Source organism: Labrus mixtus, chromosome 14 (assembly GCF_963584025.1).
Source record: "Labrus mixtus chromosome 14, fLabMix1.1, whole genome shotgun sequence".
NCBI lineage: Eukaryota > Metazoa > Chordata > Actinopteri > Labriformes > Labridae > Labrus > Labrus mixtus.
The window spans coordinates 20,830,685-20,847,022 of record NC_083625.1 but is presented as its reverse complement, the minus strand read 5'-3'; the positions used below and the strand labels follow the sequence as shown (position 1 = coordinate 20,847,022).

At 37.9% G+C, this 16,338-nt stretch overlaps 1 protein-coding gene across 3 annotated transcripts in view; it reads left to right on the top strand.

Annotated features, from left to right (window-relative positions):
- The first annotated feature begins 3,575 nt into the window (after positions 1–3,575).
- amot (angiomotin) overlaps positions 3,576–16,338 on the top strand; it is a 31,339-nt gene continuing 18,576 nt past the window's right edge. For 2 of the 3 annotated variants that reach the window (XM_061055734.1, XM_061055732.1), the window contains exon 1: positions 3,576–3,912. The gene's annotated coding sequence lies outside the window, so the exon portion shown is untranslated. Of the gene's footprint in view, positions 3,913–12,754; positions 12,975–16,338 lie in introns of those variants that run through there. The other variant, XM_061055733.1, reaches the window with a different exon arrangement.

The following is a 16,338-nucleotide window of genomic DNA, read 5'->3' as shown; positions in this document are numbered from 1 at the left end:
TGATCTATGTAAAGAAAAATATGGAAAACACACTTTACCTGTTTTGTCCTCAGATCAAACAGCCAAAAGGTAGATCAATGTTAGGACTGAGTCTTCATCTGTGAGTGAATGAAATCTGAAATCCAATAAACATGGAGTAATAAAAAATGTAACAGAGACCCAATATTAAAGAGTACTACAGCAATAAAAAGTACTGAAGAGTAAAACAATAAGAGTTTATTACTGTAGTACTCTACTGGAAACAAAGAGTGCTACAGTCAGGTGCATGATTACCTGTGAAGAAGTAACCATTAGTTCAGACTTAAGAGTTTTCATTTATTTTGATTAAAAACAAAGGTAAGTTCTGTGGAGGAGAATAACAGAAAACCACCTTCAGGAGACTTTTTTTAAGTGAGTGAGTTTGTGTTTGAAAGACTTACACACCACCAGCAAACATCAGCCACAGGCATCTACTTACATACTTACTACTGCTATCAACATGTACAGATATCTGTTCATAGACCTGTAAAGATAAAATAATATCTCCTAACACTGACTAATGACTGTATGTGTTATACAACTGTTAATGTCTCAGATATTACAATTGTTACATCTGCCTTTATGTGAAATTATTCATTATATCTGTGTACTTGTGTTCCCCCAATTACAAACAATACTTTATCTTATGTTCACGTTATTGTCTTTGCTGTAGAGAGTTATTACTAAAGTGTTTAATTCAGTTTGAGGTACTTGTACTGGTTACTTTTATTTACCTGTAGAGCAGTACATACCAAACACATATCATTTGAATATTTTACCATATTTGGCAAACACATACTATATTTTTACCTATATAAAACAACGATAATAAACTATCATTATTATCTTTAATTACTCTCACCTAACATGTTAACTCAAATACTATGATACTTCTCAGTAACAGCTAGTAGCTAATCTCGAGTTAGCATATTAAATATTTCACAAGTCACGTTTACAGATAAAACTCTTTATCAGAAAAATTGGAAAAAAGCTCGTTTTTTTTATCTTGCTGTCTAAAATTCACACAACACTTGAGAAGTACAAATCTAAAGTTTTTATCAATTTAAAAACGGATACCAACCAGCTAGCTTAAAAACAAAATCCTCCTGAGGCCTCCTGCTCATAGCCTGCTATCTATCTTATTTTTTATTTAGCTTGTCACTGTAAAGCAAGACAGCAGAGATAAAAAAATGAAAGCCTTTTTAAAAGGTAATCAATCGTGATGAGGTATTAATAAACAATAAATGAAAAAAAGAAGACCTACCTTGATGAGATAGTTGTGTTTGTTTCATGCAGCTGTAAGGACTGGAGTGACATTAACACTGTATGTCAGCAGTATAATTATCATATCAGGACTATATTGTTTTTATTTATATATTAAAGTAAAGTAGACGATCTCAGTGTGCATTATGCCTACTAAAATCTTTTATTTACAATCTGCTTTCTTATATGAATATGTTGGCAGGTACCTTTTCCAATCTGCAGACCATGCTGCAGGCACACCTCCAGTCATTTTGACCTCTTTTCCTACAGGTGGCGTCCTCACCTGATGCAAAGGGTCAAAGGGTTTGCACTATTTGCTACTTGGGTTTTGAGTAATCTGATTTTTTTTTTTTTTTTAATTCTAAAAGGAACTGTTAAATCCTCATATGTTATAATTTGAAGTAGGCTATAAGTACTGAAGTGTTGTCTTGGTCTTCGCTAGAAATGACATTTTAATCTGAAGAGACTTTCTTTATGAAAAAAAAGATTAGCCTAATTGAAATAAAAAGAAGTTAACTCAAGAGCCTGATTTTTAAAAATGTATTTCTTTGAAACAAGTAATAAAACACTTTTCTTTTTCACTAGAAAGTTTTCTGGTGTAGTGCTACATCTGTCCACTGCAGACAAAGCATCAAGACAACTCATACCCTTACAAATAGAGACCAAAGACATTAAAATAACATATTTTATGTAGGCTATGAGAACATTTGTTATGAATTGGCGCTATACAAATAAAGATTGATTGATTGATAAATGTAATATTAGATGCAATCGGGCAATAGAAAAAAAAATCCTAGACTGTAACAAAATGTATATATACCATATTTACCATCAGTAAAACCAAATGTAATATCTCTAAACCCTATTCTTTATAATACATTAAAACTATTCTATCCTCCCAAAACAAAATCTATTAAGACGGTCACTGTATATGCACCTCATTTAAAGTGTATTTTCTCTGTCTCTGCAGTTACATATTTAATGTTTATCTCCTGTCATCTGTTATTTTGTCTTGTTGAAACCTGTTACATATGTGTAACCTCTCTGTAATTGAAACAGTACATTCTATTTGCACAACAAAGAAGAAAATGTTTTTTTAATGATTGATGTATTCGTGCTGAATTTTGGATTACATTAAAAACAAAGCCTGTAAAATCCACTTCATAAGTAACAACCAGACTGTTAGGCTACAGTCTATGGTCACTTTAAGGGTCTGCCCCTGGTGTTCAGGACATGGTACTACACCATACATGTTTCAACATGGCTTCCAAACATCTGTCCACTGACAGTTAGTAAACTTGATTTTAAATGTGTCTGTGTATTAACACACTGAACACTTCAGTTAAAACAGCAGTGTGAGCCACATCATGTCTCATCAAGTCACACTGATTCAATATCAAAACCTGATCTAAACATATTAAACGTCATGTCCGGATTGATGCTCTGCTACACAGAAACAGCTGTATGTCCTCAGACAGTAGCCTACTGCGTGTGTGTGTGTGCGTGTGCGTGTGTGTGTGTGTGCGTGTGTGTGTGTGTGTGCGTGAGAGAGAGAGAGAGAGAGAGAGAGAGAGAGAGAGCGAGAGAGAGAGCGAGACAGACTGCAGAAAAAAACCCTCACTCTTTGTGTCTTTAAAATGAACGATCATAAATGACTGTCCACTGACTTTGAACCACATGGTTCTAACTATCCTTGATGTAGGCTATGTGTTCTGTGTCTCGAAATCCGACATTTCCGATAGCACTTGAATGCATCAGTACCAGAGTTTAGATTCACAAAAGCCTCTTTGTTTTTTGTTTTTTTTTGTTTTTTTTTTCTCTCAGTTTCTCCTTCTTATTCCTGTTTCATCCTTTCTATTCAAGAGTCCACTGAGGTGGACTTTAACCCCGGCATTATAAGCCGATACACTAAGCAAACTCACGTCAGATCTGAAACAGTCCATCATTGGAGACAGAACATGTCAAATCAAGTCGTTTGGGTTTGCCTAATAAAAGTAAACTAACCCACAGAGACTATATAGTTTGACCAAAGACCACTTTAGTTTTATCTCATAATTAAACATCAGATTTTTTATTTATTTAATGACTAAACTTCATGTTATTCGAGACATCTTTAATCTTTTACCCTATCAGCTTTCTGTGTCACTTGTGTTTTATGAAAGTCACATTTATTTGATGAAAAAATAGACCCAAAGAGCAGGGAGGAGGAGGAGGAGGGATTTCCCTGTTCCAAAAAAACTCTTTTCCTCCAGTTTCCATGAGGAGGTGGAGGGGGTGAGGGAGGGACATTCCTCTCATTCTGTAGGCCAGGCAGGGGGGAGAACTTCCTGCCTCTGCTGTTGTAGGCCTACCGCTTCTTCTTTCACGGTTAAACATGAATCTAACGGGGAAAGGAGAAGACTCTGTTGCCGAGCATGAGCTCCTGTTCCCGGGGAAAGGATTAAAAGCTACGGAGAGCAAAAGCAGCGAGCCTCGGCAGAGGCTTTTCTCTCTGTAACTTTTGAGTTTGAGGAGTTTTTTCTGCTGCTGAGAGCCGCTTCAGAGCCGCAGAAAAAACTAAAGAAAAATCACCGAAAAGATGATTCAGTGAGCGGAGAGCTGCGGAGGAAGCGACAGAAGTTCAGCACGAAGGTGAAACTGCGTTTACTTACTTTTAATATGAAGTTAAACTCATTATTAACGAGTGTCAAAACTCTCGTGTTAAAGTAGGTTAGTGGAAGTTTGAGGGGAAACAAACGAAGAAATGTGTTTTAATTGTCACTAGGCCCGAGGTGAAATGTTTAATGTTAGACACATTGTTGAAGTGTGTGCCTCCTGTCTCTGACACTTTGATGTGTTCGCGAAACTTTGAAGGAAACAAGCGGACGTGACAGCGAAACTGGTCCCAAGGTCTGTAAGATTCTTTTTTCTTGTACCGTGAAGGCATCACGGACAGGCAGTTTGAGTTTTTTTTTTTTTGATGAACTAATTCAATTTAAGAAAACAAAGGTAGGCTATGAATCTGTGCTGTCGCTGTGATTTCAGACTCAAACTGAAGCTTCATGCTGTGGCTGCAGACTGAGCTAAACACCTTCTGTTTGCTGTGTTTTACATGGCATCTATTCTCCAGCTGGGGGGGTCACACAGAGGAAGGAGGGGGTGTCCTCAGAGTCATGAAAAACATTCAGGTTGTTGTGTCACTGGTGATGCAAACAGCAGCTTTCTCCGAGAATGTTAATGTTCTCACTGTAATCTGCTTAATCTCAGACTTTATCGCACTGTTTACACTGAAACAGCTACAAGATGTGATGTGACAACCTGGAAACAAAGGTTTACCCTCCTACTTTCCATTGGGTCAGTGAACACAACATGGGCCTGCAGGTACTGCAGCAGGTGAGCTTTGACCAGTGGATCAGTTCCTCAGATCATTAGTCAACATAAATAGATTTAAAACTGGAGAAACATGCTATGATTTTCATTGGTGGATGATTTTTGTATGAGAAGTGGGCGTGGACCAACGTTGAGTTCAGCATTTACTTTCAGAGCAAGAAATTCCGTTAGAAGAGAGGATGGGTACATATTTCTACATCCTGGATGACAGATTGACATAGCAGTGGGACCATCATTTACTAAAGTTGAACCATTATATCATAGACTTCTATACAGACATTACATTTCTAGTCAGCAACGGCGCCTTTTTACTTTTATATTGCAACAGCATATTATGAGTGAGTGATTTCACATTGCAATACGGTGTAGCGGAAGCTGCAGCAGGAGCATCACGTAAGCAGTTTTTCACGTTTGCACTCCTGAAAAGTATCTAGGTAATTTCAGGAGGACTGCTCCCGGAGATTCTCCTGACTTGGCTGTTCACATGTGCACCTCACAGCGGTAGACTAGGCTTGTTTTTATCCGCTGTCAGAGTGTCTGTTCAATCTATCTGTATTTGTTCACGGCCCTCGAGGTGGCCTTGTGGGTAATGTATGCATTGGACGTGAGCTGCAAGTTTATAACTTGTGAATTAGGTAGCTCTGCCTTCACTATAAAAATATGTATCTGGGATTATAATATTTCCAGATTTATTCAGATTTAGGGGTTTTCTGACCTGTGGGGTTTCTGACCCATGAGACAAAGGCTGTGTAAGAAACCACATACTTTCATACTATTCATACTAAGAATCAACTTTAGTATGTAGTATCTTCAAAATTCGTAGTACTCGTTTTTGTGTAGGCAAGAAATGCCTGGATGTGTTCTTGACTGGCCAGAATTTCCAAGTATGATTTGAGAGTAGGCGTTGCTGATAAAACATTAATAATCATGATGTCATTTTTCTCGATACAAATATAACAAAACCTGTAATTACACCAGATTAAATGAAGAATGTGTGACTTTTTGATCCAGTAGATGTCGCCCATGAGCTCCAGCATGAAACCAAAACAAACTGCTGTTTGGTGACACCTCCGCTCTCCTACAGGGATATCCCTCCAACCCCTCTCCCCAAAATTGTCATGGTCTCGAGCTGCATTGTTGTGTCAGCAGGCTAGTGGTAGCGCTCTTTAGTTTGCGTGTAGCTTCACATTGCATGTAAATTTACACGGAATGATCGTGACGTTCAGCCTTTGAATTTGAAAGGAATAATGATTTCACATTTATCGTGATAATTGTCGACATCGCCTGATGTGAATTTTTTTTATTGTGATAACATTTTTAGTCATATCACCAAGCCCTATATGAGAGTTCACTTCTCATTATAAACCACCCCCACAATGCATTGCAGCTTTTCAGTCCATCCAATGGCGAAGCTCGCAAGACAGCTTAGAAGTTTTATATATTTTCCTGAATGTGACCTACAGTATGTACATTGTTGTAAAATCATATATATAGCCTGAAGGTTGAGCTAGTTTTGTGCTAGCTTATTTAACATAGCTCGGACCGGAAATACAGCCCAGAGGACGAGCGTCAGTATGGTGCAGTATGAGTATGTAGGCAGTAATTAAGTGTGTGGTTCTGGACACAACCACAGATTATCCATGAGGATGTGAGCTAGTGTTGTTCATCTCAAAATCAACCATCAGTCATCTATAAACAAAAACAGACAGCAGTAAAGTGTGAATGTTAACATGTAGTTTAAAGAGTTTCTAAGAGCAGTCATATTACAGAGTAGAATGTTTGTCAATGATTTAAATTAAACTAAAATAAAACTATCTTATTGTATTTTATGGGATAATGTTCCTGATTAATAAGGACTTTGCTCTGTGTTTAATGTCTGTAACTTGTTCATTGTGCTGCTGCCTGTCCTCATGGGGTTTTCTTATGTTAAATACATTTTAAATAAAACATTAGTTTGGCACAGACTAGGGCTGGGAAATTAGTCCAAACTGACATCCAGATCATCTTTACCGACGTAATCTTGCCCATGTCGATTATTTTGATTATTTTCAGAGCAGAGTCACACAGCGACACGTCCAATCCGCGACATGGAAGCAATGTCCGTCGTTTGGACACATTTTGTCAGATGTAAACACTGCTGAAAAACTGTTTGCAAGAAATTCAAGTTATTTGTTTTTTACTGTTTTGAGAAGTTAATTTGTACAAAAATGTGTTGTTTTCATTTCAAGCGATGCTTTGATTTCAGTTCGAAATATTCAATGAATAACCACAAAATAGTTCATCAGATATTAACTCTTTTATTAGTAAACATATACAAGCTTTTATAGTTGAACATATTTGCAGTAAAGACCATGTCAGTCAACTATGAGGGCAAAAAACAAATAATCGTTCATTAATCGTGATCGAGGTAAAATGTTAAATTAATCGTGATATTGATTTGAGGTCATATCACCCAGCCCTAGCACAGACCCTTTGCTGCATGTCACAGCTCTCACCTCCCAACATTTCCTGTCTCTCTTCATCTGTCCTAATAAAGTGAAAAAGCCTTAAAATATAACTTAAGATTATTTTTTTAGGTCATTAGTTTGAACAGTTGGTTGCACTACAGTAGAAGTAGCAACTTTATTAATGAAGCACCAAACAAATTGTTTAATTGTTCCACCGACAAAGCAAAGACAGGAGCTCTGATTAGATTATAAACTATCAACAGAGGCTGCACGTTGGTGATGTTAGTGCTGTTGCCCCACATCAAGAAGGTTTCTGGTTTGAATCCCACTGAGACAGGACCCTAACTGTGTGGAATCAGATCAGAAATACTTTATTAATCCCAGGGGGAAATTAAGTTGTTGCCATTGCTCTAAGACACAATACAAGTAGGAAGTATAGAAATAATTTAAGAATGTAAAAATAAAATAGAGATAATAAAATAAGCAATAAAATAAGCAATAAGTACCAGGTAGGACTGGAATAATATGCTATGTACAAGTGCAGTGACTTAAAGAGAAGACATGAAACAATATTTACAGATACTAATATATACAATGAGTTAAGCAGTGTGGATATTGCACATTGTATTTATAGGTTTCAATAGAAACAAAACATGTATGACCGGTTTGTAGACTGATTGCACGTGTGGGTTCCCTCTGTTCATAGACATGCAGGTTATTAGGTTAATTGGTGAATCTTAATTGCCTGTAGATGTGTATTTGAGTGTGTCTGTCTCTTTGTGTCAGCCCTGTGATTGACTGGTGCTATTCAGGTGTTGGCCGGCCTCTCGCCCAATGACTGCTGGGATTGGCTCCAAACCCTCATGACCCCAAAAGGGATGGGCGGCATGGTTAATGGGGGAATGGATAGTCTTACAACTGTCAGGCCAAATAGAAAGTAGTCTCTAAAAAACACAAACAAAGAGCCATTACATTTTTTTTCTTCAAAAATACACAAAGAGAGAAGAAGGAACACTTTTATACATTTTTAAAAAGTTAAATCTTCGTGTGTTTCTATGTTGACTTTCCCCTGGTTAGCACCAGTGATAAGCTAGCCTGCTAAAATAGAATAAATTTAAAAAGCAGTTAATTTAGAACAGAAACATTATTAACATGGAGTCCTGCTTTATGATCGAGCAGTCTGTGTTTAGATCTGGATCAGGACGATGCTCAGTTAGTTGTTTGCAGTTCATTTAAAAAATACACTCGGCAGCCCCTTTGCTGCAGTTCCACACATCATACTGTAATAATTAAGATTTTATTTAAAATCAACAGAATACTTTTTCACTACTCATTTACTTTCAGTCTTTTTCTCAGTGAGGCTTCAGCGTGGTGTTGGAGATTAGTTTCTTTGTTGTAGATGTTGTTTAATGATTGTAAATGTTAAAACATTTTCTTTCATGTGTGTCCTCTCAGAATCAGAGGTTTGTCTCGTGATGACTCTAAGAGAGAGAGAGCTCAGAGCAGAGCGAGAGGCCCTCTGGGTTTGAAATTCCTCTCAGAGCTGCTCTGTGATATAAACACTCCTCGCTCCACTGTGAACTTTTTCCTCTCTGTCTGTCTGTCTATTTGTCTGTCTCCATCTCTGTCTCTGTCTCTATTTCTCTGTCTCTTCCCCTCCCTTCATCTGGCACCTTGTGCACAGGTAGGTGAGAGTAAGTAACCATGGTTACAGGGACGTTTTCATGTTACCCTTTGTCATAAGACTTAAAGTCACATATTATGCAAAATACACTTTACCATATTTTTCTAATACTAATATGTGTCCCTAGCATGTCTACAGTCCCCCTAAATATGAGAAAAGTCCATCCTCTCCGTCTCTCGCCTGCTCCACTTTTCAGAAAATGTGTGCTTAAACAGGCCGTTTGGAGATTTTCCCTTTGTGACATCACCAAGGGCCGTAGCCCCTCCCCCAGGTGGTTGACACTCCCACAGCTAGATGTTTGTTCTGCCCTCTGAGTCTGTCTCCTCACTGTGAACAACAGGGCATAGAGCAAAAAAGCCAAAGCCACATCCCTTTCCAGAAAGGGGGCGTGGTCAGACGCAGCTCACATTTAAAGGTACAGACACAGAAACAGCCTGTTGTGAGCAGGGCTGAAATAGAGGGATTTATAGGCATGATCAAATACAGGATCAGAGTAGATTTTTAGCAAGAAACTTCACAGACATGTTTTGGGGAGCTCTGAGACTTATTCCTTGTTGAAAAGGAGTCTAATATTTGAATCTTTAAACCAAAATTTAACCTCTGTGTTTTTTCCCACCCATTTTGAAATTTGGTTTCATATATATATCAGGACAGATTCTAATCTGTGATTACATTAACGGGGTCAATAATAAGATATCTTTCAATATTCATATAATTATGAACATTTGATAACATTTAATACATAATATATTATAGACCTGCCCTACACAACCCATGTATTAGTCTATGAATAGACTAGTTTTGATAAATGTATAAAGAGTCTTTTTCCACTGCAATGTTGCTGCAGCAACCCAATCTCATTCATATGTATTTATCCAGGATCATTATTTTCACCATGGGCACTGTTACATTTAATTTAGAGTACGTTGGGAGTGTTGGCATGTTCAGTCTAACAATATAGACTAATCTGGAGTAGACGGCATGATTACATCACAGCAGTTCTGCCCGCATCGTGGTGGCAGAAAAACAGGGCAAAAAAACAACACATATTAGACCCTATAAAACTGTAGCTTTCTACATTTCAAGTTTTGGAACCAACACGTCCTAATATGCTTGTCATGCTATTTACAATTTAGGGTGGGGGTACTGACACGCTACTGATATGCTAACGTTACATACAGGGCTAGATATTAACCGTTATGCTAACCAGCTACTGTGGCTAATGGTTTTCCAAAGTTAATAGCCACTCAGCATTTTCACCAGTCACAATTCTGTTGATAGGAAATTAGGTTTTATACGATTGAAGTTGACTATGGCATCATAAAAGTTACTCGAACTACATTTATAACCCTTTAAAATGTAGATGACCCCTGTACACACCCAAATCTCAACCTTCTATTAACTTCCTGTCTGTATTCATCTCTCTCTCTATATATATCTAAAACTGCTCTCTCTCTCTCTCTCTCTCTCTCTCTCTCTCGCTCTCTCTCTCTCTCTCTCTCCATTATGCACTGCTGTCTCATCTAAATAGTATATATACATATATACATATATATATATACATATATACATATATATATATATATATATATATGTTCGTCACATAAGTAAATAATACTCTCTTTTGTTGTCATAACAGTTTTTCTGAAAAACAAAAAATGATTCATTAAGTGCATACCATTGAAGCACATAGTGATCCAGCACAGACCACATGGGTTGATCTGATATTTCAATATGAATCTAGCTTACAATGTAGAAAGTGAAGACATGGAGGTGCTATTTGGGGGAGACATTTGTGAGTAATCAAACTTTATTTTGATGCTATTTCATGCACTGTGGGCCTTTTTACTAACATTCAAATAGCCAACATGTTTTTGCTCATTGCACATTTGATGCACACCAGCTATGATAAAAAATGAAATGATGAGAATTGGAGAAAAGTTACTTGCATTTATGTTACCATTACTTTAATCGCCTACCTTTTACAAAAGGGTTTTCTACAATCACACAGATGTTCAGATACAATTGAATCAGTAGTGTCTGCACTGTTTAGCCACCTGTCATAATCTGCTCACCGTCTCTCTGCAGCTGTCTGTCAGAACAGATCGCATCAAAGCATTCTTTGTGATCACTTAACGGGACACTTATCATTATATTAGTGCCGACGATCATATGAAGAAATGTACAATGAAAAAGTCGTAATTCTTCATGTTACTTCAGGGTTTAACTTCTTACCCTCACTACTGTTTTGGAACCAACAAAGAGACTGAGTTGTTTTTTTAATGCCAGGATCTGAATACTCTCCTCTTGTCCTTCTGTTGTGGAGTGCGTAGTGAGTGGTAAAGTCAGCCAGAGGGAGACTTAATCAAGAGAGGAGAAGGGAGATAATCGGGTGACTCCCACTTAAATCTGGAGTGTTGGAAGGTCTGCAGATGCCTTTTGAGAAGACTACAATTAAAAAAATACATACAATCCAACCCGCCAAAGTGGCTAGTCACAGGAGTGACTGTGTTACACACCACTGCTTAAATCCGGCGGATGTTAATGTCACTTATGATGTTAATGTCACCAATGATCGTAACATAATTTAGCAGCACATCATGTTCCTGCTAGCGGGCTAGCCAGCTAGATCATATGCTAAACTGTCATTTTTTGTACATCACAGAGAGGGCTGTGTGTCTGTCACTGAGGTGCTTATGAGGTTTGATGTGTTTTTTGCTAAACACTACAGGTACTGGAAACTGTTTTGTAGCATCTTTAGCATACAGGTTCAATAAGACAGTAGGTTTGCCATCAGCTTCAGCTCTTTAGGACGAGTCGTCCCACATGAGACGTCTGTAGTCTGTAATGTTTAGAAGTACAGTATGCGCAGGTAATCCTACGGAAGATGATTCGCTGTCAATGTTGTCTGTAGTTGACATGTTGAGATAGAGGCAATGCTCTCTGGTGGTGGAGGCACACACAGCAAACCTAAATCAATGTCTGCCGCACGTCTACTTGACCATTGACAGTCTCACTTGACTAACTTGCTCAAACTGCCACCCAGTGCAGAATACAGATAATATTTTTTGGATTTTCTCAGTCTTTTCATACTCTCAGTCACACCGGAGCTGCATTTGACCTACAATAGGACCCAATGTCGTAAAAATTCTAGTACCCAACCGTTTTGAATAAAAAGGACAGAAAAAGTGCCAAAATGTCGTTACTGTGCAGCACTAATAGATCAACCTGAAGAAATAAACTGCTCATACTAAACGCTTATGCTATATGACTTGTTCAATGGATTCTAATGAATGAACCGATCATTGATGTGAAAGGTCGTAGATGTTCATTTTAAGAGGATGATTCTCAAAACATTAAGCACATTAGAGGTCAGAGGAATGAATAATGTAGAAGACAAACAAACGAGTGAATATCAGTTCAACAAGAACACTGAAAAAGATGTTATTTTATAATGAACGAAAAGTCTTTTATGATGTATCTCTCACACAGTTGCAGGATATTTTCTGTAATATTTCCTGCTAAATGTATAAATTGAGTCAATAATACACAAATGTATTATTATTATTATTATTATTATTATTATGAATATTATTATCCAGACTGTATACAGAACATTTCAGGTTTTCTGGAGATATTTCTGAATGTGTGAAAGCGCTACATGTGACAGTATATACTCTGTAAATCATGAATGAACTGTCTCTGCCACCATGTGGAGATTTATTGTTCAGACTGAAGACTCATTTTCAAGTTTCTTCATGTCGGCCGTCGGCTGTCTTCCTTGTGAAATTTAAAATAATGAGAGAATCAGGAAACATGTGCAGTGAAGCACTGACTCATCTTTTTTTGGTCACAGAAAACATGAAAAAAGCATTTTCCACTCACTCTGTGGGAAAGAGGAAGTGATAGTCTGAGGGGGTTTTTTTTCTCATTCGACGGTTGGCAGAATAAATGCTGGTAGTTACACCAGCACACAGGTATGAAGGAGTGGCTCAGTCCTGAATGTTTTCCAGATCCACCTGTCTCTCCCTCCCTGCCCCACCTGTTGCAGTGAGGGAAGAGGGAGGGGGGGGAAGGAAAGAGAGGTGCACCGCCTCAAACCTGCACAGAGCAGCTAGATGTTAGTAAAACAGAAACTCACCGTCTGACCACCTGGATACTTTTTTAGTAGAAGATACAGGATTTCCAAGGAGGTAGGAATTAACTCATATAAGCTACATTTGTCAGAAATCAACAAGGTTGGAGCTAAACTCAGGTTTATATAGAAGATGGTAACAGAGTGATTAAGGACAGATTAAGAATCTAAATGTATTTTTCATTCATATTTACTCATAGCCAAACAGTTTTAAAAGTCTTTATAGTTTTAAGTTTCTCTGCTGGGCATACTCTGCTGGATTTTATTCCCTTTGTTTTTATTTGATTTCTGGCTTCATTTGTTGTCTTAAGGACTTTAATATTACATGCAATTTTTCTTAATTTTATCATGAATTAGTTCATAAATTGAACCTTTTTCTCGAGCAGCAGGTGATATGCTTGAGCATTAAAATTGAAAAACAGCAGTCACAATGATTGAATGAGTGATGACCAAAGAATGTGGCAGTCTGGAAAACATGTACAAACTTGTCTGAACAACATGAATCCAAGGTGACTTTAGTTTCACATTTCAGGTTTGATTACTTTGCATATTAATTCACAAGAAAAGAAAGGGCAGTGTCACAGCTGGAGGTGAAAAAGAATCCAGGAGGTCCAGTTTGAGTGACACAGTAACATGTTTTAAGGTTCATTAGACACTTAAACTTCAAACAATGGCAGAGACATGATGTGCTGACATCTTTACTACATTTAATTAGCCTCAAAATGCCAATGCAGAATAAACATTGCACATCCCCAGTGTTTTGGCTGTTACTTTAGATTTTGTTTCGGTATTAGTCTTTAAATGAAAATGTATTTTAGTTTTAGTCACAGTTTAGTCATTTTTACCCTTTTACAGTTTTAGTCCAGTTTAGGTGACGACAATTCGAAACATTTCAGTCCTGTTTTGATCTGTAAAAAATCATTACATTTCAGTCATTACTTTAAGCTAAAACATTTTTGTATCTTGAAATAATTTGTTACTTAAATAATTAATCGGGACAAAGGTAGTATAATCTGTCTTCTTTAAACTCATATAAAACCTTCAACACCAAGAGCAATAAACTGCTACATGCATATTAATGCAGCTATAAAATGAATAACCTATAACTAAAACACTTCCAGGGAAATATTACTTCACTATTGATACTTTTTAACATCATACTAATGACAATACTGACCTACTTTGACTGAAGGACTTTTACTTGTAGTGAAATACTGTCAGCGTGGTACAGTAAGAGTACTTTTATTACTATCCCTAGTATACATTTTTATCACAGAAGAGCTAAAGATTCTTATAGGTTACAGATTCATGTAAGTAAACTAATATTAGCTCAGTCTTCAATCAGTTACAGAATAGCTACGTAGGGCTATAGCTACTGGTCCGTCCTCAGTTCTGATGCTTCTAGACCTGTCAGCTGCCTTTGGCATTGTTAACTATCAAATCTTCCTATCCAAGCACTCTGAACTTGACATCTCAGGATTTGCTGGTTGGTGTCCTGCCTGTCATGGGAAATCTTTTAGAGTATCTTGGAAAGAAGAAGTCAGAACTGCACAATTTATCCACAGGGGTGCCCCAAGGGTCAGTGCTTGGTTCACTTCTCTTCTCCATATACATCACCTCACTTGATGCAATAACCCTTTCTCATGGCTTCTCGTACCACTGCTATGCTGAAGATACCCAGCTCTTCCTGTCATTTCTTCCAGATGACGTCACAGTCTCAGCAAGAATTTTGTCTTGCAACTCAACCTCTCAAAGACATCCTTGCAAATCCTTCTATGCAACGACAGATCAATATCCAGCTTGGTACAACCAAACTCATGCCCACAAAGTCTGCCCATAAACTCTGTGTCATGATTGATGACCAGCTAACATTTAGAGTTCAAGTGTCCTCGATTGCTCAGTGATGTAGATGCATGCAAAATCAAACTGCAGATGATCCAAAACACAGCAGCGCGACTGGTCTTCAACCTCCCCTGTTCTGCTTTCTCCGCTTGTCACTGCTCACATGAAATTCTAAATCCTGCTGCTCGCTTACAAACAGGCAACAAAAATGGCTCCACCTAATCTCTCTCATTCAGGTCTACACTCCCTCCCACCCACCAAACTCTGCCAATGAAAGGCCTCTGATCCAACCTTCACAACATGGTCCTAAGTCTCTAGCTAGACACATCTACTCTGTCAACCCTGGTGGAAGAATGAACTTACAAATTCCATTCAATCTCTTTGCATCTTTAAGAAAAGCTACCCAGAAGTACCATTGACATTTCACAAAATCCTGATATCAAGCGATTGAAGTCAACCAGCTACCCCAATACTTGTGACTATAGAACATTTGATTCAGTGCAAAAACTACATTCAAAAACTGAGAAAAAGGGAAAGGTACAAGACTATGTACATCATTTTCATCCAAAGTCAATTATCCATCCCATAATCCATTGCGAATGATATTGCTTCTTCTTAAATGTAACTTTTTTGTTGTTATGGTGTTTATACTGTTAATGCAAGTGTTGCAATATCTTGTAGTCCGTGTTGTTGAGTATATCAATTACATTCACTGCTCCATAACAAGGTTATTAGTACATTTCCTGTTAGCTAACCAACCAGCTAGCCTGCTAGCAAAACTATTTGTTCGAATTAAGCACCTTGAAACATTGTCACGGTAACAGTGAGCTACACCAATCAGAGATGTCGTTGTGACACTCGCGAGTAACCCACGTTCAACGCGGTTGATATCATGCAAACTTGGGTCTTCTAAAGGAGTATATAAAAATAGATGAAGTTTCAGTCACCCATTGGTTTCTGAAGGGCCCATCCACTGGGGTTGGAGATGCTGACTATATTAAACCATGTCAAACAGAGATACAGCCACAACGTGATGTAAATAATCTTAAGTTATATATTAAAAATAAATGTTGCAGGCAGACACATGCAGTGTAAATTGTCTTTACATATACTCTATACATCCTATAGAAAGCAGCAGACCATCATCATTTGATGTTGTTTTTTTCCTGGTGTCTTTGCAGTATTTAGATGATGGGATTTTTTTTGATCTCTTCTACAGTTTATATCCTTTTAATTTACAGGTCAAAAGATCAGATTGATCTTGACAAATATGTGCATGTTTGTGGGAGGAGGGGAGGAGGGAGGTGCAGGCCAGGGGAACGTCCCAGCCGCATCTGGAGGTCATTATTTTTCTCTTCAGAGGAGCAGAGTTAGTTCTGTTGTCGTTCTTATCATCTGAGTCACACTCAGAACTTCTGTCCTCTTAGGACATTCACGTGTCGTGTGTGTGTGTGTGTGTGTGTGTGTGTGTGTGTGTGTGTGTGTGTGTGTGTGTGTGTGTGTGTGTGTGTGTGTGTGTGTGTGTGTGTGTGTGTGTGTGTGTGTGTGTGTGTGTGTGTGTGTGTGTGTGTGTGTGTGTG